Source organism: Lathyrus oleraceus, chromosome 3, assembly GCF_024323335.1.
Source record: "Lathyrus oleraceus cultivar Zhongwan6 chromosome 3, CAAS_Psat_ZW6_1.0, whole genome shotgun sequence".
NCBI classification, from domain to species: Eukaryota; Viridiplantae; Streptophyta; class Magnoliopsida; order Fabales; family Fabaceae; genus Lathyrus; species Lathyrus oleraceus.
Genome location: NC_066581.1, coordinates 12,443,980 through 12,466,326, shown reverse-complemented (window position 1 = coordinate 12,466,326; position 22,347 = coordinate 12,443,980). Strand labels below are relative to the sequence as shown.

At 36.7% G+C, this 22,347-nt stretch overlaps 1 non-coding gene across 1 annotated transcript; it reads right to left on the bottom strand.

Annotated features, from left to right (window-relative positions):
- Positions 1–1,453: 1,453 nt before the first annotated feature.
- Positions 1,454–1,560, bottom strand: LOC127134060 (small nucleolar RNA R71). Its single transcript, XR_007807840.1, has one exon. It is a non-coding gene; the product is annotated as a small nucleolar RNA R71 (small nucleolar RNA).
- Between the last annotated feature and the right edge of the window lie 20,787 nt (positions 1,561–22,347).

Here is a 22,347-nt window from a genome sequence, read left to right as displayed (position 1 = left end):
GGTATGTAAAGTAAGCGGAATGAAGGAATCAAAACTAAGTTGGTTTAATTTCATTTAAAAATAAAGTCACTCTTTTTATGGTCTCAATTTACAGGGTTAACCCCAAAGTTTTTGTACGAGAGTAAAAGACATAAAGAAGTTAAAATCAATAGAACGAAAGTTTGAGTTTTTAACTGGACAGTGTAAATTGGACATTAATTCTAAATCAGGGCGAAAGCAATTTTTAGAGTTAATTAAATTCTAATCTTTTTCAAAAAGTATTTTTAAAGGTTAAATGTGAGGACGAGAGTTAAGCATTTAAGTTTAATTATATAATCTAAGTCAATAGAGCGAGAGTTTGAGACAAGGGTGTTTAAATGGTTAGTATTTTCTTAAAAAGAGTTTCTATAAATTCTATTGTTTTCAAAAAGTGATTTTGGACTTAACTAATAAGTGACAGCTACGTTAATATAAAGTCATGGTCTATTCAACAGAGCGAGAGTTTGAGAAAAGGCTTTTAATCAATAGTGTCTACTGAAAAGATTTATTTTAAAACTAAGAAACCAACGAAGATTTGATTCCCTAATTACGACGAACTACATACCGATATCCGCTTAATTGATATTTAATTTAGATCTAATTTTAGTTTTACTTTTCCCCCAAACAATCAAAGTATCATCCGCCTTAGCTTTACGAAGTAACCTTAGAAAACGGTATATCGATTCATAAGTCCCTGTGGGATCGATATCTTTTAAAACTACGCGATAGAACTGTGCACTTGCAGTTAGTACCCCAAATCGACTCATAAAGTCGCGATCAAGTTTTTGGCGCCGTTGCCGGGGACTTTTATTTAGTCGATATCGTAACTCTTCTGTTACGCTGTAGAGACTAAGGCAATTTTTATTTTCCTTTTTTTCTTTCGTTGATTTGTATGCCACACACTCGCTCACAAGGCGAGCCGTTTTACTTACGAATCAACGACGTTGAACTATATCTCCGAGTCTTACGATGAATTCGGGAATATCGTGCTGCAAACAATCTCCCTCCTATCGAAGTGCCCGACCTCAAAAATCATCTTCCTTCGCCGATACCCGAGATGGCAGAACCAGCTCGTGCTCTTCGAGATTACGCCGCTCCATCGCAAGATGAGCCGCATTCGAGTATTGCTCCACCCGCAATCGAAGCAAACAACTTCGAACTTAAACCTTCGCTGCTACAAGCAGTGCAACAGAATCAATTCTCTGGAAATCCTACCGAGGATCCAAACCTTCATTTATCCGTATTTGTCCAATACGCTGATACTATTAAAGCTAATGGTGTCACTTCAGAGGCAATTCGACTTCGTCTCTTTCCTTTCTCGTTAAGAGATAAAGCTAGAAGATGACTTCAGTCTCTTCCTTCCAACTCAGTCACCACATGGAACGAGTTGAAGAAAGTCTTTCTTGCCCGATATTTTCCTCCAAGCAAAACAGCTATGTTAAGAGCCCAGATAAATGGATTTAAATAGAAAGATAACGAGTCTCTTTTCGAAGCATGGGAAAGATACAAAGACATGATGAGACTTTGTTCACACCATGGTTTAGAGGACTGGTTAGTAATTCATACCTTCTATAATGGTCTCTTGTACAACACAAGGTTAACAATAGACGCCGCCGCAGGTGGTGCGCTTATGGATAAACCTTACGCCGATGCTTATCAACTTATCGAAAGCATGGCCCAAAATCATTATCAGTGGGGAAGCGATCGAACAATGGTAGAGAAACCTCAAACGAAAAGTGGCATGTACGAGATAAGTAGCCTTGATCATGTTAATGCAAAAGTGGATGCTCTGGCCCAGAAAATTGAAAGTTTAAATGTATCACCTCCAGCCACCGTGGCTGCCGCAACTCAAAATTGCGAAGTCTGTGGAATCCAAGGTCACACTCCTATAGATTGTCAACTCCTAACAGGAATCCAAGTAGAACAGGTGAATTATGCTCAAGGAAATCCCTACTCGCATACCTATAACTCAAACTGGAAGAACCATCCTAATTTTTCATATAAAAGTAATAATGCTTTATACGCACCAGGACAAGCTCCAAATCAAGCCCCAGCTATACCTCTGGGATATCAAAAGCCGACCCCATCTACACCTAACAATAACGTTCCTAGGAAATCCAACTTGGAAATCATGATGGAGAACTTCATAGTTTCTCAACAGCAAACCAATAAGGACTTCTTAAACTAGAATGTACACACTAGCGAACAAATTAAACAACTAGCAAGTAAAGTAGATGCCCTGGCTACCCATAACAAAATGCTGGAAACACAAATCTCACAAGTAGCTCAACAACAAGCGCCTACTGCTGCCCCAACTAGTACATTTCCTGGACAGCCCCAACCTAACCCGAAAAGCCACGCTCATGCAATCATATTAAGAAGTGGAACGGAAGTAGAAGGACCGTCTGATCCAAGGATGGAAAACCAAAACTCTAAAAAGTCAACTGAGGAAGAAAGTAAACCTAAGGAAAAGGAAGAGAGTAATAAGGAAACCGTAGAGAAGAAAGAACCTTATGTGCCTCCACCACCATATAAACCACCTATCCCTTACCCTTAAAGGCTTATTAAAACCAAAGATGCGGGCCAATTTAAAAAATTTGTTGATCTACTGAAACAATTAAACGTCACAATTCCATTTACAGAAGCTATTACGCAGATGCCCTCATATGCTAAGTTCTTAAAAGAAATTATTTCTAATAAAAGGAAACTTGAAGATAGCGAAACCGTTACACTCACTGCTGAATGTAGCGCCATAATCCAGAATATGCCTCAAAAACTTAAGGATCCTGGCAGTTTCTCTATACCCTGTCACATAGGAAAATTTGTCACAGATAAAGCCTTATGCGATTTAGGAGCCGGTATCAGTGTTATGCCTTTATCCATATGCAAGAAACTGGAAATGGGAGAATTGAGACCAACTAAAATGTTTGTACAACTAGCAGATCTTTCTGTTAGATATCCTGTAGGAATTCTTGAAAACGTTCCCATGCGCATAGGACAATTCTACATTCTAATCGATTTTATAATTATGGACATTAGAGAAGATGAAGTTACACCCATTATATTGGGAAGACCATTCTTAGGAACCGCCGGTGCGATCATAGACGTAAAACGAGGACGACTCACTTTCGAAGTAGGAGAAGAGAAAATTGAGTTCATTCTTTCCAAATTTTTGAAAGCACCTGCAATAGAAAACACATGTTACTTCATGGATATCATCGATGAATGCATAAAAGAAACAGAGCTAGAGAATGACAAATTGTCTGACTATCATGTAGAAGACAAACTTAACCAATGTTTAGCAATAACACCGGACCCTACGCAATGCCTTAAGAAACCAACCCTCGACCTGAAAACACTTCCCAAAAATCTGAGATATGAATTCCTAGACTTAGAACTTGAACGACCAGTGATAGTTAATGCAGACCTAGGAAAACTCGAAACCGAAAAACTCCTACATATCTTAAGAAAATATCCAACCGCACTAGGATACAACATCACCGATCTTAAAGGAATAAGTCCTTCTATTTGTATGCACCGCATCATGCTAGAAGAAGACTGTAAAACCTCTAGGGAACATCAGAGGAGACTAAACCCGATCCTGAGTGAGGTAGTGAAGAAGGAAGTAACAAAGTTATTAGAGGCAGGTATCATATATCCTATATCTGATAGCAAATGGGTTAGTCCTGTACACGTAGTACCAAAGAAAGGAGGTATAACAGTTATTGAAAATGAAAAAGGAGAAACTATAACCAAACGAATCGAATCGGGATGGAGAATGTGCATTGACTATAGGAAACTAAATAAAGCAACCCGAAAAGATCATTTCCCTTTACCATTCATAGACCAGATGTTAGAACGATTAGCAAAACATTCTCATTTCTGCTATCTAGACGGTTACTCAGGCTTCTTTCAAATACCAATTCATCCTGATGACCAAGAAAAGACAACATTCACATGTCCTTTTGGTACCTTCGCTTATCGACGAATGCCGTTTGGCTTGTGCAATGCTCCCGCAACCTTCCAAAGGTGCATGATGGCAATATTCGCCGATTTTCTCGAAAATATCATGGAAGTATTTATGGATGATTTTTCCGTATGCGGACAAAGCTTTGAAGAATGTCTTGAAAACCTAGAAAGAGTTCTAGAGCGATGTGTAAAAGTAAACTTAGTACTTAATTGGGAAAAATGTCACTTTATGGTACAAGAAGGAATTGTCTTAGGACACATCATATCAAATAGAGGAATTGAAGTAGACAAAGCCAAAATAGAAGTAATCGAAAACCTTCAACCTCCGAAAACTGTGAGAGAAGTACGAAGCTTCTTAGGACACGCCGGTTTTTACCGACGATTCATTAAAGATTTCTCTAAAATAACTAAACCTTTGACCGGATTATTAATGAAAGATGCTGAATTCATCTTTGACAATAAATGTTTAGAAGCATTTCAAACGCTTAAACAAGCATTGATCTCCGCACCCATAATGCAGACCCCGGATTGGAATGAACCATTCGAAATAATGTGTGACGCAAGTGACTACGCCGTAGGCGCTGTTTTAGGACAACGAAAGGATAAAAAGCTTCACGTCATATATTACGCAAGTAGAACTCTAGATGAAGCACAAATGAATTACGCCACGACCGAGAAAGAACTTTTAGCAGTAGTATTTGCACTAGATAAATTTCGTTCTTACTTGGTCGAAGCTAAAATAATCGTTTACACTGACCACGCCGCCATTAAGTACCTCTTAACAAAAAAGGACGCTAAACCTAGACTCCTAAGGTGGATCCTGTTGCTACAAGAATTTGATTTGGAAATCAAAGATAAGAAAGGAACTGAAAACGTAGTAGCAGATCACCTCTCTAGACTCGAAAACCTGGAACCTGAAAGAACTTCGATCAACGATGATTTCTCGTACGATAAACTTATAGCTACTTTGGAAGAAAATAAAGCTGATAAACAGGTAGAGCCCACCTTAGCTATATGTGTTACACCATGGTACGCCGATCTCGTCAATTATTTAGCTGCCGGAATAGTTCCACCTAATTTATCTTACCAACAAAAGAAACGATTCTTCCATGACATAAAACATTATTACTGGGATGACCCTTTACTTTTCAAAAGAGGCCCCGATGGTATTTTCCGTCGGTGCATACCTGAAGAAGAGATAGAAGATATAATCCAACACTGTCACTCCGCTCCTTATGGTGGACATGCAAGTACATCCAAGACCTGCTCCAAAATCTTACAAGCCGGTCTTTATTGGCCAAACATATGGAAGGATGTGCATGCGGCTATCAAGAAATGTGATAGATGTCAACGCACAGGAAACATATCTAGACGTGACGAGATGCCACAAAAGGGCATTTTGGAAGTAGAGATTTTCGACGTGTGGGGAATAGATTTCATGGGACCTTTTCCACCTTCTTTCGGTAACAAGTACATACTCGTAGCGGTTGACTACGTATCAAAATGGATTGAAGCTATAGCTTCTCCAACAAACGACACACGAGTAGTAACTAGACTCTTTAAGAATATAATATTTCCGAGATTTGGTGTCCCAAGAATAGTAGTCAGTGATGGTGGATCGCATTTCATATCTAAGATACTCAAAAAACTACTGTTTAAGTATGGTGTAAGACATAGAGTAGCGACACCTTACCATCCTCAAACCAGTGGACAAGTGGAGGTGTCTAACAGAGAAATCAAACAAATATTGAAAAAAAACAGTCGCCACCTCAAGGAAAGACTGGTCATCGAAACTACCGGAAGCTTTATGGGCATATTGAACCGCTTACAAAACTCCCATAGGGACAACCCCATTTAAGATTATTTATGGAAAATCTTGCCATCTCCCGTAGAATTAGAACATAAGGCCTACTGGGCTATCAAAAATCTAAATTTAAACTATAAGTCCGCTGGTGAAAAGCGAATTCTTGACATAAACGAATTAGAGGAACTTCGACAAGACGCCTACGAAAATGCCAGAATCTACAAAGAAAGAACGAAAAAATGGCATGACAAACGTATATCCAGAAAAATCTTCAAACAAGGCGATATAGTCCTTTTGTTCAACTCTAGGCTTAAGTTATTCCCGGGAAAACTACGATCTAGATGGTCAGGCCCTTTCCAAGTAACTAATGTTTTCCCTAGTGGAGCTGTGGAAATTAAAGGCAAATCTATGGAACCATTCATCGTAAGCGGGCAGCGTCTAAAACATTATCACTATGCAGAGAACAATGAAGATTCGCACGTCCTGCACTTAGACGTAATGCCTCCAGAATTTATAGATTATATTTGATAGTTTTTATGTCGAGCTTGCGACATTAAACAAAGCGCTTCGTGGGAGACAACCCACAAATATTTTTATTTTTATTTCTTCTTTAATTATTCTTTTAAAACTTTATTTAGTATTCATTCTTAATTTATTTCAACTTATAAAATTTTTCTTCTTTTCTTCTTTCGGCATTTGGCCAAATCCTGACTAAAACTCTTGTTTTTCTTTTCTCTAGCTAACACTAACATGATGGGACAAATTGATTGTATGGGTATCAAATTCAGAGGGAAAGCTCAGAAACAAAAGTTTGAGGAACTAGCAGAGAGAGAGATGCTACCTAGTTTGTATGCTGATGATTGGGCAATGACTGCCCTTGGACTAAGAGAGAGTGTCCTGTATTTGCTGAGTCAAATAAGGTGGGAAACCACTCCTATCCGAAGACAATTCGTCACTTACCGGAGACTAACGCTAGAATTCCTTAGCTCCCTGATCTATCTACCCAGCCATGGAAAAGGAATAAGCAGAGGTTTCATTCAGTTCAGAATGTTCAACATGGAGTATCAATTTAACATTCAAGATTTTACCAACCTTTTAGGTTTCCCTACCTCTTTTGATACATTCACAGTGAGCCAAGAAGACCTTTTTGAATATAGAGAACTTGAACATTTTTGGGGAAGCTTGACTGAAAATGACGACCCCGAGGAACATGAGTTTCTCTCTGGAAACATACATAACCCGGCCTTTCGTTATTTCCATAAGATCCTGGCCCACACCCTTTTTGGGAAGAAGTCAAATATTACTACAGTATCACGTGATGAACTCTTCATCATGTTTTGTGCTTCCCAGAACCGTCCTGTGAATGGTGCCACTTTTATGTTGGCGAACTTTGACCGCCTTATCCAAGATGAATGAGCACCAATTCAAATAGGCGGATTGATAACCATGATTGGTAATGCTATCGGATTACGTCAACCTATGCTTGACCTAAGCCCTTTCTATGGCATTGTGACTATGAGTATACCCTTCCTCTTCAACATTATGTTTATAGCAAACCTCGGGCCTGAAGAGTTTGAGCTTATAATTAACAACCAAGTTCTTTGCCTATTCACCTTGCCTAGTCCGAGGACTAGTGTTCATAACCACAATAACTGGCTCTACAATCTGAACGGAATACCCTCTCCTGCTAGATCTACTGAATCCATCCAGGACTATGAGATTTGTGACGACCAGATTCCTTATTCTGAGTCCGACCCTCAGACACCATCTGGTTATTATGATATTGACCCTCCTCCCCAACCAATCCCGACCGAAGAGTCGGCAATAACCGATCCTAGACATCATATGCCCGGAGATAATTATAACACCATCATTCAAGCCTTGATGTCAGAACAAGTCGCCCTCAGAGAAGAGTTAGCTAACATGGGACAAGAATTTCTGGGATACATGAGCAGTATGACAAATCAATTCCACGAGTTGCTAGACCGTGTTAACACCTTTGCTCCTCCAGCCAGAGATCATGCAAGTGGCTAGAAGTTGTTTTTCTTAGTTACTTAGTTTTAGTTTAGGCTATTTATTAATTTTGTTTCACATTAATTTTAATATTAGTATTTTGGTCTTCCAATGTTATATTATGATTATTTTATGAAGTTGTTGCATTGTTATTTTATTTTATTTTGATCTATGCAATTTCTATAATTACAAATAATGATATCCACTATATGCTAATAATTACTATGTCTGTTAAAGAAATATACATATTATGGTAGTAGAATAGCATGCAAGGAAATTTAAAAGTATCACAATAGCAAAATAAAATAAACAGAAGCAAAACAAAATAACAAAAAAATAAAATATAATAGTAAAAAAACAAATTATGAAGAACGCAAGCAGTGACCGTTGCAAACTTACTGTGTGACGAGCGTCACACACGCCATCACGGTCGCCACACCAAGTGCCTGTGACGCCCGTAACACCTCTGTCACGAGCGTGACACCTTCAGACTAGGTGAACGTTAGTGACTGTTGGAGACACGACCGTTACACCACCCCACTTTTTACCTTCCCCATTCATTCACCCATTTACTCACATTTACCCACATTTATTTATTTTACACCCACTCCCTTTCCAACTTCCAAATTTTTTCCTATAAATACCCACCATACCTTTCTTCATACACCACAAACCATTCTATAAAATACATTTCATTTTCTTTCCTTTTAGTTCTTTCAACCCACTTATCAGTATGGCGGGAAACCAACAATTCGGAAATATCATTTTCCGATCCGAAGATGATAATTATCAAAGGGAGCAGTTCGAGCGTTTCCAACAGCGAGGTGTCGTATCTACCAGGTATCCTGATTCAAATTGTTTACAAGAATTAGGATTACTTCAAGGTATACAATGGATGCTCCGTCTTCCTGATTTAACCTTTCTATGCACACACAATCAACCTACCTACCCATCTCTCACCTTAAAATTTTTAAGTTCTTATTCATACAACACCCCTACCGGTGAAGACGAGTATTTAACCGGTACCGCAACCTTCCGCATGTTCAACACCGAATACTCACTATCCCAGGATCAGTTGAGTGCCATGCTACAGTTCCCTGTAGGAGACCGCGTCCACCCAAGAATCCCTCCGAACTCCCAGTGGCAAATAAACGCCTTCGACCTCTTTAGGAAAATATCCGGCGTGGAAACCGATAATTGGGATGCACTACTTGCTTCCCATATACATAACCCAACCATCCGGTATTTTATCCGCATCCTGCAAAACACAGTTTTTGGAAGACCGAACAACAGCAAAGTCAACGCAAAGGAATTATTCTTCCTCCACTGCGTCTTTGAAAGGGATACAAAGGTAAACGCTGCTTCTTTCTTATTTCATCATATCCGCACCCTATGTGCTAGAGGCCACCAACCTTTCGTGATTGGAGGATTAATAACCTCCATAGCACTTGGTTTGAATCTAGAAGACCGACTTCAAAATTTACAAGCTCTCCCACCCCTATTTATGGATTTAAGCTATTGTCGGTCCAGCCGCCTAATCAAAAACAGGGTGGGCGGAAGGTACTATCTTATGGTGAATAACCACAAAGTCCCAAGCGTTGTTTTACCCAACATTGCCCTCACAGATGTCACCAACCCCAACCGCTTCATCTACGACCTTAATGCTCCCGAAGCCACAGAGTCTACACACGCAAACCCGCCTCCAGACGAGTTTGAAGAAATGGAGCAAGGTGATCAGGTTCCTGCACAACAATCAGTCCCGCTCAACCCTTCTGATAACGCAGCTGGTCCATCCTCACGACATCGTCGACGAAGAAGGCCAGCCACCAACGACGACATCATGGATGCTATTGATGGTATGCAAGCGCAGAATCTCGAAGTGATGCAAATGATGCGCCAGATGCAACAACAACAGGAAGCGAGAAACGCCATAACCGACCAGCTGTTCACTGAGTTGCTCAGCAGGTTTGACGACTTAGAAGTACGTCAACGATCACCAGGTCCAAGAACAAGAGGCGGCAGGCAGCATTGACTTTAGTCTCTTTTTTTCTTTTTTTTTCTATTTCTTTTGTTTTCTTTGAAACATTGGGGACAATGTTTCATTTAAGTGTGTGTGTGTGGGGGGGGGGGGGGGAACCTTGTTCTTTCAACCTTCCCTTTTCAAGTATGTTATTTTCCCTTTCATTGTTATTTCCCTTCCTTATAAAATAAAAAAAATTATTATAATATATATTTATTTTAAGTTAAATCCCTAGTGTGAAAAATTTCTATTATCCATTCCCCTCAATTTTCTTGAGCCATAACAAAAAATTCAACACACTCAGTAAATATAAAGGTTGCTTATTTTATCATACTTGTGTAAAATTAAGACAAAAATTATTACCGCCCCAACGCTCTAAACAAACCTCAACATGTTAGATCAGGAAAAGTACTTATTATACCAATCCCTTGAACTTTTAGTTTTATAGTAACCCCGAGTAGTTTATACAAGAAGTCAGCACCATCTTAATAGCAAACTACGTGGAGAGCCGATGAATATAAGTGAATGATTCCCAAAACACAATATATATATATATATATATATATATATATATATATATATATATATATAATTCTCAAAAATTAATCAAAGCAACAGTATGTATCGATGCATAACCTTATGTATCAATACATAATTCTATTTTGTCTACTAACAGCTTCTGTCTTTTACATATAAGAAGTATTTTGACAGCTTAAGAAAAAAGCACGAATTCACAAGTGAAAAACAGTTGTAACACCAATCAAAGGAGTGTGTAGCAGCAATTGATTGAGCAGTTAGAAACCTGAAAGAGACTTCATCTTCTTCATCTTCTCAATCACTTTTCTTCAAGAACATCAACACATAATCATTCTTGTTCTTTGGATTAAAGGATCAACGAGATAACGTTCAGTGGAACGATCAAGGATCTAGCTGAGGTGTTCAGTGGAACGATCGAGGATCTAGCTGAGTTGAAGGTTGAAGGGGGTTTCGAGGAAAAACCAGACGGTTTGTCCTTCAAGAACTGGAGTGTTCTTGCGGGTTTGTTAGTCACGTTTGCAGAACAGATTCAGCCGCAGCGTAGGGTTTGGAAATTGGTTAATTTCGCAAACAGGTCGTGGAACCGGTGAATTGTTTGCAATTTCTTGCAGGAAATTCTTGATCGAGCTCAGATCAAGTGGAGGTTTTATACAAGAAGAAGATCTTGGGATTTAGAATTCTGTCTGTGTATTGAAACCTTGTATCAACGAATTCGGCATCATTGATAATTACAGTTCTCAATTTCATTTGAAATTTAGAGGGAGACGTACCCACACGCGAGGACGACGTGGGGAACTTCCTTACCAAATCTCTGTGTATCGTATTCTTTCCTTATCTCTCTTTACGTTTTCAACAGTTTTGTGATTTCAGTTGGTGTATTGTGGCTGTATTTTTAGTGATACAACAGTGGCAAGAAAACTTCTTTATCTAAACGCCACCACTGTTCATCATTGATCACATACACACCAAATGTTTGACAAAACTGTTAGCTGAGTTTTATTCATTGGAATCAGAATTTAATGATAAGTGCATTTGATTAGATAATATTCTGGTGTTAATAATCTCTATCGTTCTTATTCAAATCCAGCAATAAATTTGCGTGTCCGGTTTTCTAGTAGCGGTTCAGATTAGACGGAAGTCAATTCGGGACTGTAATTTTCCGCTAAGTTTCAATAACTCTGATAAGGTTTTTAAATCCGTTTATTTTAAAAAGAGGTGATCTATTCACCCCCCCCCCCCCTCTCGATCACTAGCCACACCGTCTAACAATTTTACTTATTTATAATTTATGCTTTATTATTTCTTTCTCGGACGAATTGAGACTGATCTGTGGTTAATATTTAGTCTGGACCGACATTGATAATGCTTAATTATGAGTAATTCATAGTAGATATCACCTAGGCCTAGGGATACCTTGTGAAAATCGGAATATTCTTGATTAAAATAATGTTTAATTTCATCTGTAATTCACTATGGACATAGGGATTAAATTGAATGATTAAAGATTTTCTCACTAAGGACTTAGGAGTAAACATCCTTAAGAACCAATAGTCAATGTTATTTAATTAAGTTGTTGTAAGGTTAAGTTACTGTTGTTGATGAATCCAATCATACACCCTTCCTAGCATGTTCTCTCATAATATCTTTTAAACTATTCAAATTCTTTCTTTACCTTCTATTGCATTTTATTTTCAATTATTAAAACACCAATTCAAAAACCCATAAGTCTTTTGTTTAACTAAATTAAAACACAGACTCTGTATCGTCAAACAGTCCTTTAGATCGATACTTGGGATTTCCATTTAGTACTACATTGGCAGATTAGTACACTTGTTAATTTACCGATCAGTGGTGCAGAAGAAAAGGTATATGATAGGCGAAAAATAAGTTGTAGTTCAAGAGGAAACTTAAAAGTTCAAAAGTACTAGTTTCGTTCAACAATCATATACTTAAAATCCATGAAAAATGTTGCAATTATAAGAAAAATAAACAACAAATGAAAGATGTACACAAACTACAAATACATGAACAAAGTGTGTCCCTAAAGATCCTTATACAATGCCAAACATATGTATGTTTATATATAGGACATCAATCTATAAGACTATAGGCTTCTTTGATGCCTATTCAAACTAAAACCATATTAAAAAAAGGAATTTCATGCAGGATGGGTCAAACTAAAACCATTCTCTTTAGGATTAAGAATGAAAAAGCCACTTATCGAAGATAAATGGACAAGGTCTTTGTGAAACATATCAAAAATTACATTGAGATATACATGAATGACACAATGATCTTAATGCTCTCACAGATGTCACCAACCCCAACCGCTTCATCTACGACCTTAATGCTCCCGAAGCCACAGAGTCTACACACGCAAACCCGCCTCCAGACGAGTTTGAAGAAATGGAGCAAGGTGATCAGGTTCCTTCACAACAATCAGTCCCGCTCAACCCTTCCGATAACGCAGCTGGTTCATCCTCACGACGTCGTCGACGAAGAAGGCCAGCCACCAACGACGACATCATGGATGCTATTGATGGTATGCAAGCGCAGAATCTCGAAGTGATGCAAATGATGCGCCAGATGCAACAACAACAGGAAGCGAGAAACGCCATAACCGACCAGCGGTTCACTGAGTTGCTCAGCAGGTTTGACGACTTAGAAGTACGTCAACGATCACCATGTCCAAGAACAAGAGGCGGCATGCAGCATTGACTTTAGTTTCTTTTTTTCTTCCTTTTTTTTTCTATTTCTTTTGTTTTCTTTGAAACATTGGGGACAATGTTTCATTTAAGTGTGTGTGTGTGTGGGGGGGGGGGGGGAACCTTTTTCTTTCAACCTTCCCTTTTCAAGTATGTTATTTTCCCTTTCATTGTTATTTCCCTTCCTTATAAAATTAAAAAAAAAAAAATTATTATAATATATATTTATTTTAAGTTAAGTCCCTAGTGTGAAAAATTTCTATTATCCATTCCCCTCAATTTTCTTGAGCCATAACAAAAAATTCAACACACTCAGTAAATATAAAGGTTGCTTATTTTATCAGACTTGAGTAAAATTAAGACAAAAATTATTACCGCCCCAACGCTCTAAACAAACCTCAACATGTTAGATCAGGAAAAGTACCTATTATACCAATCCCTTGAACTTTTAGTTTTATAGTAACCCCGAGTAGTTTATACAAGAAGTCAGCACCATCTTAATAGCAAACTACGTGGAGAGCCGATGAATATAAGTGAATGATTCCCAAAACACAAAATATATATATATATATATATATATATATATATATATATATATATATATATATATATATATATATATATATATCAGGAAATGCACTAATTAAGTTAGGTGATCCTTACCAGATCATTTAATCTAAAGGTTGCAGATCATACAAAAGCATGATACGAAAGATCCATTATGAGTTGGTTCGGCAGGTATCTGGTGCTGAACTTGGTAGGGCGGACTACGGTCTGATCCCCCGCAATTTGCAATGGACTAAATAACGAAGTTATCCAACTTATGTACCAGAACTTCAAGCTAAAAAGGGGATCAGAATCACTAACCGGTCACTCCACTATGTGCGCGAAACGATAAAGGGCTTAATGTGATTTCGCTAGAATGAAAACGGGTGAAATAAGAGTAAAGGAACTAGGCTAGTTATAATAGCATGACTCGAACTGGTTGGCATAAAGTGAGGTTATCTGAGGTTGTAACGGTAGTTGTTGATGTCAAGATTAAACTCAGGTTACTTCTAAACAAGGTTTACTTGCAACCTAGTACGAATTGATGTGTGTTTTGAAATTTCATCTGGCTAAATTTTTAAACGATTTCTATACTGTATCTTGCTTGAGGACAAGCAAAGGTCTAAGTATGGGGGAGTTTGATAACATGGAATAATATCACATTTTTGGACTCGATTTAATTAAATTATATTATTATTTGTTTCGATTTATTTCATTTTATTCGATATTACTGGGTATTTTTCCTTCTATTTGTCTCAGGTAACTTATTTGAAGCATAAGTGAAAAAGGAAGAAAAGGGGGTGCAAAAAGATAATGAGAAGCAAATTCCACTAAAGCCCAGCCCACAATCACAAGCCAGGAGCGCTGAAGCTGTGACGACCGCCACACAAGGTGTGACGAGCGTCATGCCCTGCTACCTTGTGTTACGAGCGTAACACATGGTGTGACGAACGTCACACCCCTCTCCTATATTTTTGGCTTTTAACGCGCAATAGAGGCACGTTGAAGCCTATTCCTCCACTTGACTCTTGGAACGTGAAGACTACTTACGGAAGGCATTTTTGGAAACCGTTACAAAAAATGGATTAATATAAATAGTTGCTTTTATCCAACCCTGAGGACGATTCCCTTTTCCACCGTGCAAGCATATTTTACAGCATTACTTTTATTAGCAATTTTTATTTCTTTCTTTTCCAGTCAATCCTTCAAGCACTTAATTAATTTTTCACACAATAGTTTCTACACCGGAAACTATTGTGTATCTTTTACTGGATCTAACCTTACGTTAGATCATAGTATTTTATTCCTTCGCTTTTATTTTCCTGTCCGATTAAAGAGTTCAAGAACAAATCCAACTGGTTTGTGGTGGAGTGTTCAAGATTGCTATTAATTATTCAGGTTCTTTAATTTATAGTTTTAATTTATATATACTCTACATTGCTGTTTATTTATATTGTTTGCCTGAGATGGTTTCATTTATGCATGATGATTGTTTAGACCCGTTTAGCATGTCCGGCTAAGTATTTTAGATATCGGTATGTAAAGTAAGCGGAATGAAGGAATCAAAACTAAGTTGGTTTAATTTCATTTAAAAATAAAGTCACTCTTTTTATGGTCTCAATTTACAGGGTTAACCCCAAAGTTTTTGTACGAGAGTAAAAGACATAAAGAAGTTAAAATCAATAGAACGAAAGTTTGAGTTTTTAACTGGACAGTGTAAATTGGACATTAATTCTAAATCAGGGCGAAAGCAATTTTAGAGTTAATTAAATTCTAATCTTTTTCAAAAAGTATTTTTAAAGGTTAAATGTGAGGACGAGAGTTAAGCATTTAAGTTTAATTATATAATCTAAGTCAATAGAGCGAGAGTTTGAGACAAGGGTGTTTAAATGGTTAGTATTTTCTTAAAAAGAGTTTCTATAAATTCTATTGTTTTCAAAAAGTGATTTTGGACTTAACTAATAAGTGACAGCTACGTTAATATAAAGTCATGGTCTATTCAACAGAGCGAGAGTTTGAGAAAAGGCTTTTAATCAATAGTGTCTATTGAAAAGATTTATTTTAAAACTAAGAAACCAACGAAGATTTGGTTCCCTAATTACGATGAACTACATACCGATATCCGCTTAATTGATATTTAATTTAGATCTAATTTTAGTTTTACTTTTCCCCCAAACAATCAAAGTATCATCCGCCTTAGCTTTACGAAGTAACCTTAGAAAACGGTATATCGATTCATAAGTCCCTGTGGGATCGATATCTTTTAAAACTACGCGATTGAACTGTGCACTTGCAGTTAGTACCCCAAATCGACTCATAAAGTCGCGATCAGACTCCCTAGTACAAATAACTAGGGGTGTTTGCGGTTCGGTTTGCACAATTTTTACGCTAGTCATTTAAATCGCAAGAGAAAAAACTTGTAGTTTGGTTTGGTTTGGTTGACTTTTAAAAATAAAACTAAATCAAACCAAACTAAATCAATGTGATTTGGATTGGTTCGATTTTTTACAGGATATATATATATATATATATATATATATATATATATATATATATATATATATATATATATATATATATATATATATATATGTATGTATATAACTTTGTGTTTAGTCATCCATACATTACCAAATAACAAATAACAATGTCAATGAGTACAAAATCCATCAAGTGAGGTGAGAGACTCTATTGGTGGTCGACACTATTTGATTGCAAGCGGGCGGTTAGATTAGTCATGTGTATTAAGGAACAAACTAGCATGGTGGTTTTTTAGTTGTGGGGAGTGTGTATATATATATTTAGTTAAGGAAATCAACGGGAACCTTTTAGTTAATTTTGAAATTTAATGTTAGCTTACAGTTATCTATTTTCTTCGACTAATAAAATGTTCAAATGGAAAATAAAAGGGCTTGCAAAAAGGTTCTTTATTAGGGTGCTTGACGAGATTGCGGGTATCGCTGCTATGTACCCTCGGGTACAATGAGGAACTCAAAGCTTCGTAGTTTGGTGTATAAATTTACGGGTTTATGGGTTGGTTTTTTTATTGAATAAGTGTTTATATCATGCTCTAACGGTTAAACACTGACTTGTATGCTCTTGGGGGAGACTTAAATGCTTGCTTGTATTTTTATTAGAACTGACTAAATAATATTCTTTTGAAAAGGTTTTCGATCACGCAGGGGAGATAAAAGTATATTTGATTTGTTGAGTATTTTTTATGAGAATGACGAATGCTCGGTAAGAACGAGACGCCTGCCTCGAGACCGATTATTTGGGGTTTTCATGGAGTGCGAGACTCCAATGTTCCTTTTTTATTCAAGGTATTTGCAAAGTTTGTATGATGGGAAACAAACGCTCGATAAGAACGAGACGTGTGTCTTGGAACCAATTCTTCAAGGGTTTCATGGAATGCTAGACTCCAATGATCATTTTTTTCCAAGTTTATATTAAGTGTTTTAGAAATGAAAGAAAGAATAAATGGTTAGCCCAAAATGAATGCCCCGGGATCGATCATTAGAGAGCTTCATGGAATGTGAGACTCTCATATTCCTATTGTTTCACGTTTGTTAAGAAAAAAGTTTTTCAATGTTACACTTATTCGGGAAAATATTTGAATTTGCATTGATAAAAAATAATCAAGTTTGAAAAGGTCACTTGAAGTTGGACCAAGGTTTTGAAAAGTCGGCTTGGCGTTGGACCAAGGGTTTTTAAACTTTAGAAAATATACATCACCATTATAATTATTCATTTGATTTTCAATTTAAACAAATGAGCAAATAGTAATTAGAATAAATATGAGTCTAAATGAACAAAAATTACAAAGATGAGTGCATGGACATGAGAGACATGATAATTAAATGATAGAGTAAAAATAATTAACTAAACTTGATTTAAATTAATTACTTAGGTTAATAAGAGTCAATTATTTTAATTAATCAATTGAAAAAAATTAATCCAATTATTAATTAAATTAGTTAAGGCTAATTAACCAAATTAATTAATTAAAATAAGTTTTAATTAATTAATAATAATAATAATAAAAGATTAAAATAAAAAAGGAAATAAATAAGTTGCAAACAAAAATAAAGGGAGTGTAAGATTGGGCCCAAGAGTAGTCATTGACAGGCCCAAGGGGCGCTGGTCCAAGGTCCAAGAGGGAGAGGGGAGTCAACAAAAGTTGACTTTATCCTAGGCCCTTGGATTAATCATCAAGTCATCATACAGTCAGAAGATGATAGTGCATGATACATGGCTTAGGGGGTGGGGGGGGGGGGGGGAGGGGGTACGCGCATGATTTCACTGGTCAACACCAGCCAAGGTCAAAGCCAATGAAGGGCTGAGAACGTGCCACCACCGTGAACACGTGTTATTGAAAAGGAAAGGTCAGTGGCTCCTAAAATGAGGGAGTCTTCCACTTGGAGGCCTTAACCTCTTTCCCCATCCCATTTCTGTGTTATGCTCTCTCTCTCTCTCTCTCTCTCTCTCTCTCTCGCCTCTTAATCACTCTCTCTTGGAAACAGAACAAACACACACCACTCTTGAATTTTGAAGATCAAACCCAACTCTTAAACATGAACTTGATGAACACTGGTTGGTGTTCATCACCTCAAAACCCAGGTTTACACAAACTTCCTTAAATTAATAACATATCAACACAACCTAACTTTAAAAACACCCTCTGATTATAAATCCACAAACAAAAACAACAAATCATGACTCAAATCCACGGATCGGACATCTCAGACACAATTCCTAACTAAAAAGTTCAAGCACAAATTGAACTGCAAACATCAAATTATCAAACGAAAACGCATATACATGCATACATCAATAATAAAGAAGCAAAATAAGGGTAAAGCATCATGAAAAAGACCTTGTCGAAGTTTAGAACTCCGTCGAGGATTCCAGCGAATCAACCTTTGAAGTAAGTTTCCTGATTCCTTCTTCTTGCTTTGGATTCCCCTCCTCGTCTACCTCTTCTTCTTCTTCCCTTTTTAATTGTTTATGTGTTGTTCTAGATTGACAATGTGTTGAGGTTAATAGCTCAAATTTACTAAACATCAATGAGAAGTTTAGAGAGTTATTCTGAATGAGCTATACGTAGGGTTTTGAGGGATTTCTGCATAGTGATGTTAGTGGAGTTTTTTCATCCATTTGAGTGAAGTTTAAGGGTGATTAAATAAAGGAGAGATGGTGAAAAATAGGAGGGAATTATGAGGTTGTTAAGAGGATTTTTGGAGGGAGAAAAGAGGGAGTAGATCTTTGTGATAATTAGCAATCCTCGTAAAATTCGTTGATGGAGGGATAAAATCACTTGAGATTGATTTTGTTGTATTTCATTTCACTTTGTGTTTGTTTAAATTTTAATAAATTTTGGATGAAATTTCCCTTGTTTTTTATTGTGAATTTGTGATTTTGGTAAGCCCAATCTCATGAAGTATGTATGTATGTATGATTGTATGGTGTCACACCTCGAAAAAATGAGAACACGACTTAGCGAAGCGCAATCACACGCTCGCATGATGGACTAAACAGAGTCGCCACCGAACTTTATTTGTTCCTAAAAAGGAAAGGGGAAATATCGATAAAACCCAAGAAAGAACGACAATGATTATGGTCGTCGCAACCAATATCAGGGTTCGGGAGTAGATTACGCAAGGGGAAGGTATTAGCACCCCTCGCGTCCATTGTACTCAACGAGAACCATTAGGTTAGTTGTGCGCGTTAGTGTTAGTTTGAAATATTAGGCTTCTCGAGTTATTAGGTAGGAGAGAAAGAATAAAAGAGAAAAGAATGTTTTTGGATTTTGCAACGATGAGGATTAAACCTATGTTTTTTATTAATGGGCCTGACAAGATTTACGAATCCTGCTCCTACGTATCTCCAAGTGCAATAGAGAATTCAAGGCTTACGTAGTTCTGGGTAGAAAATATTTGTTTGTTGGTCGATTTTAGCAAAAGCTATCTTGTATTAATCATCGGGAAACATTATTTTACCCAAAAGAGATGAGGAGCGGACGTATACCACACATCAAATGGATTTATAAATCAACATTCGAAAAAACGTCACTTATCTCAACTTAACAATTGCGGCTGAAGAATTGCTTTGCATCATCTTAAGAAAAGATGTCTTTCGTTTATGAAAAGGGTTTTTCTGATCAATCGCACGACGGCGAAAATAGAGTTTGATTGGTTGAATTTATTTTTGGGCTTGAAAGACGAGTATTTATGACTTGCAAGCTCTTACAACTTGGATCTAATACTCGGGACTACGTCTGGACCTTTCATCCAGGTAATCTATTTCTTTCAATTTTATTGGAAAAAAAGTTTGAATATTTACAAGTGTTTTAGAGGAGAAGACGAATACATATGACTTACAAGCTCTTACAACTTGGGTCTAATATTCGGGATTACGACTGGATATTCCATCCAGGGTAATCTTTTTCTTCAGATTTTATTGAGAAAAAGATTTGAATATTGGAGCATTTTGAGGAGAAGACGAATACATATGGCTTACAAGCTCTTACAACTTGGTCCTAATATTCGGGACTACGACTGGGTATTCTATCCAGGGTAATCTTTTTCTTCAGATTCACTTATGAAAATGATTTGAATATTGAAGTGTTTTGAAGAGAAGATGAATATTTACGGCTTGCAAGCTCTTACAGCTTGGGCCTAATATTCGGGACTACGACTGGATATTCCATCCAGGGTAATCTTTTTCTTCATATTCACTTATGAAAATGATTTGAATATTGGAGTGTTTTGAAGAGAAGATGAATACTTACGACTTGCAAGCTCTTACAGCTTGGACCTAATATTCGGGATTACGACTGGATATTCCATCCAGGGTAATCTTTTTCTTCAGTTTCACTTATGAAAATGATTTGAATATTGGAGTGTTTTGAAGAGAAGACGAATACTTACGGCTTGCAAGCTCTTACAGCTTGAGCCTAATATTCGGGATTACGACTGGATATTCCATCCAGGGTAATCTTTTTCTTCAGATTTAGTTAAAAAAATTATTTGAATTGATTTTAGAAATAGTCGAACATGAACTGTATTTATTTTGAAATGGGTCTTGAATTTGTAGCAAAATTGAATTTTATTTTAAAAATAAAACGCTAGTGAGGTCAAATATAATTATTTAAATGCGAGATAATATGGACATAAATAGAGAAATTACCTAATTGATCGACTAAACACAAATGAAATTGATTAAACATTTAGATTTCATTATCAAAAGACAAACAATTAATTAAGTCTAATAACCAACTAATCATCTAAACAACTAATTTAGATTAATCAAAAGATAAAAAGATTGTAAGTAAAAATAAAATAAAAACAAAAAATAAAACACATAAGGGTGCATGAATGAACATGGGGTGTGATCAACAAAATCTAATTTGGCCTAAAACCCAACTCAAACATACTTAAATCCTACTTAAAAGAAAATAAAAATAAGAAAATAAAATAATGAAAGAAACAAGTGGATAAAATAAATAAATAAATAAATAAATATGATGTAAGAGAGAAATAAGGGAGTCATGGGCGGAATATTTGAAAATAAAGAGGAAGAGTTTTTTTTTCAAAATTCAAAAAAATGTCCAACCATCTTGCGACACGTGGCATTGAGAATAAAAAAGAAATAATAAAACATAACAATCCCTTCTCTCTCTTGCACAAATATGCATTAGCAACATAATGCTCTCTTTTCTTCTCAACTCAACGACTCCAATTTAACTCAAACAAAACAAACATCTTTTTCTTCTATTTCATATTAAATAACACATACAAATAAAGAATGCCACAAACATCAAAGTAAAAAAAAGGTTACCAGAAAGCATGGGTCACGGATGGAAGATACGGAAACTCCATGGAAAGATGGAGCGGTTCGCGTCGAAGCTGTTGTGCAGTGGTGGCGACCGAAATCTCTCTCGCGGTGGGCGGATTCTTCTGGCGGCGGTTTGCTAAGTTGTTGTGAATGAGGTTAGTATTGAACAAGTTGTTTTTTCCCTGGAACAAAAAGCCTTTTTTTAAAAGAAGAGTTATGTTGTTTTGTATGTATGGTTTGGTGAGAAAGACAATGAGGTTTATGAGTTTAGTGGAATATTGTGAGTATTTTGTTAATGAACAAGGTTGTTGTGTGATGATGCACAGTGGTGGTGATGGTGGAAATGAGGTGGGCGGCAAAAATTGAAGTGAGTGTGAAAAATTTAAGGCTTGTGTGAATGAAGGAGAAGAATCTTTTGCGATTTCACTCTTCACTTGCTACTATTCCTTTTATTTTTTACATTGAAAAATTAGTGATAGAGTAAGGTTAGAAGTTGGTGGAATGTAATTTGTGTAAGTTTAGTTCTGTGTTGTTGTAGTGTATAATGGAAGTGGCAAGGTAGTTGTGTTAAGTTAGAGTTACGGTGAAATGGAGAAATGTAACACCCTTCTAAAATACCCCAATTATTTAATTAAAATAACAACATGTAAATCAGAGTAAATATGCAATTCAAGGGTGTCACACACTTTTTCACACCATTCAACAATATAACTGTCATGCTCTTTTATTAATTCAAAACATAAGCACTTTTGCATAAAACGCAGCGGATATAGATCAAATCGATCATTTAAAAACATGCAATTCATACATGCAAGATCGTTCAGCAACCAACAATAAAATAAGACAAACATCCCGTCCCGATGTTACATCTATCAGAGCATGACCCACTAAGGAGACTA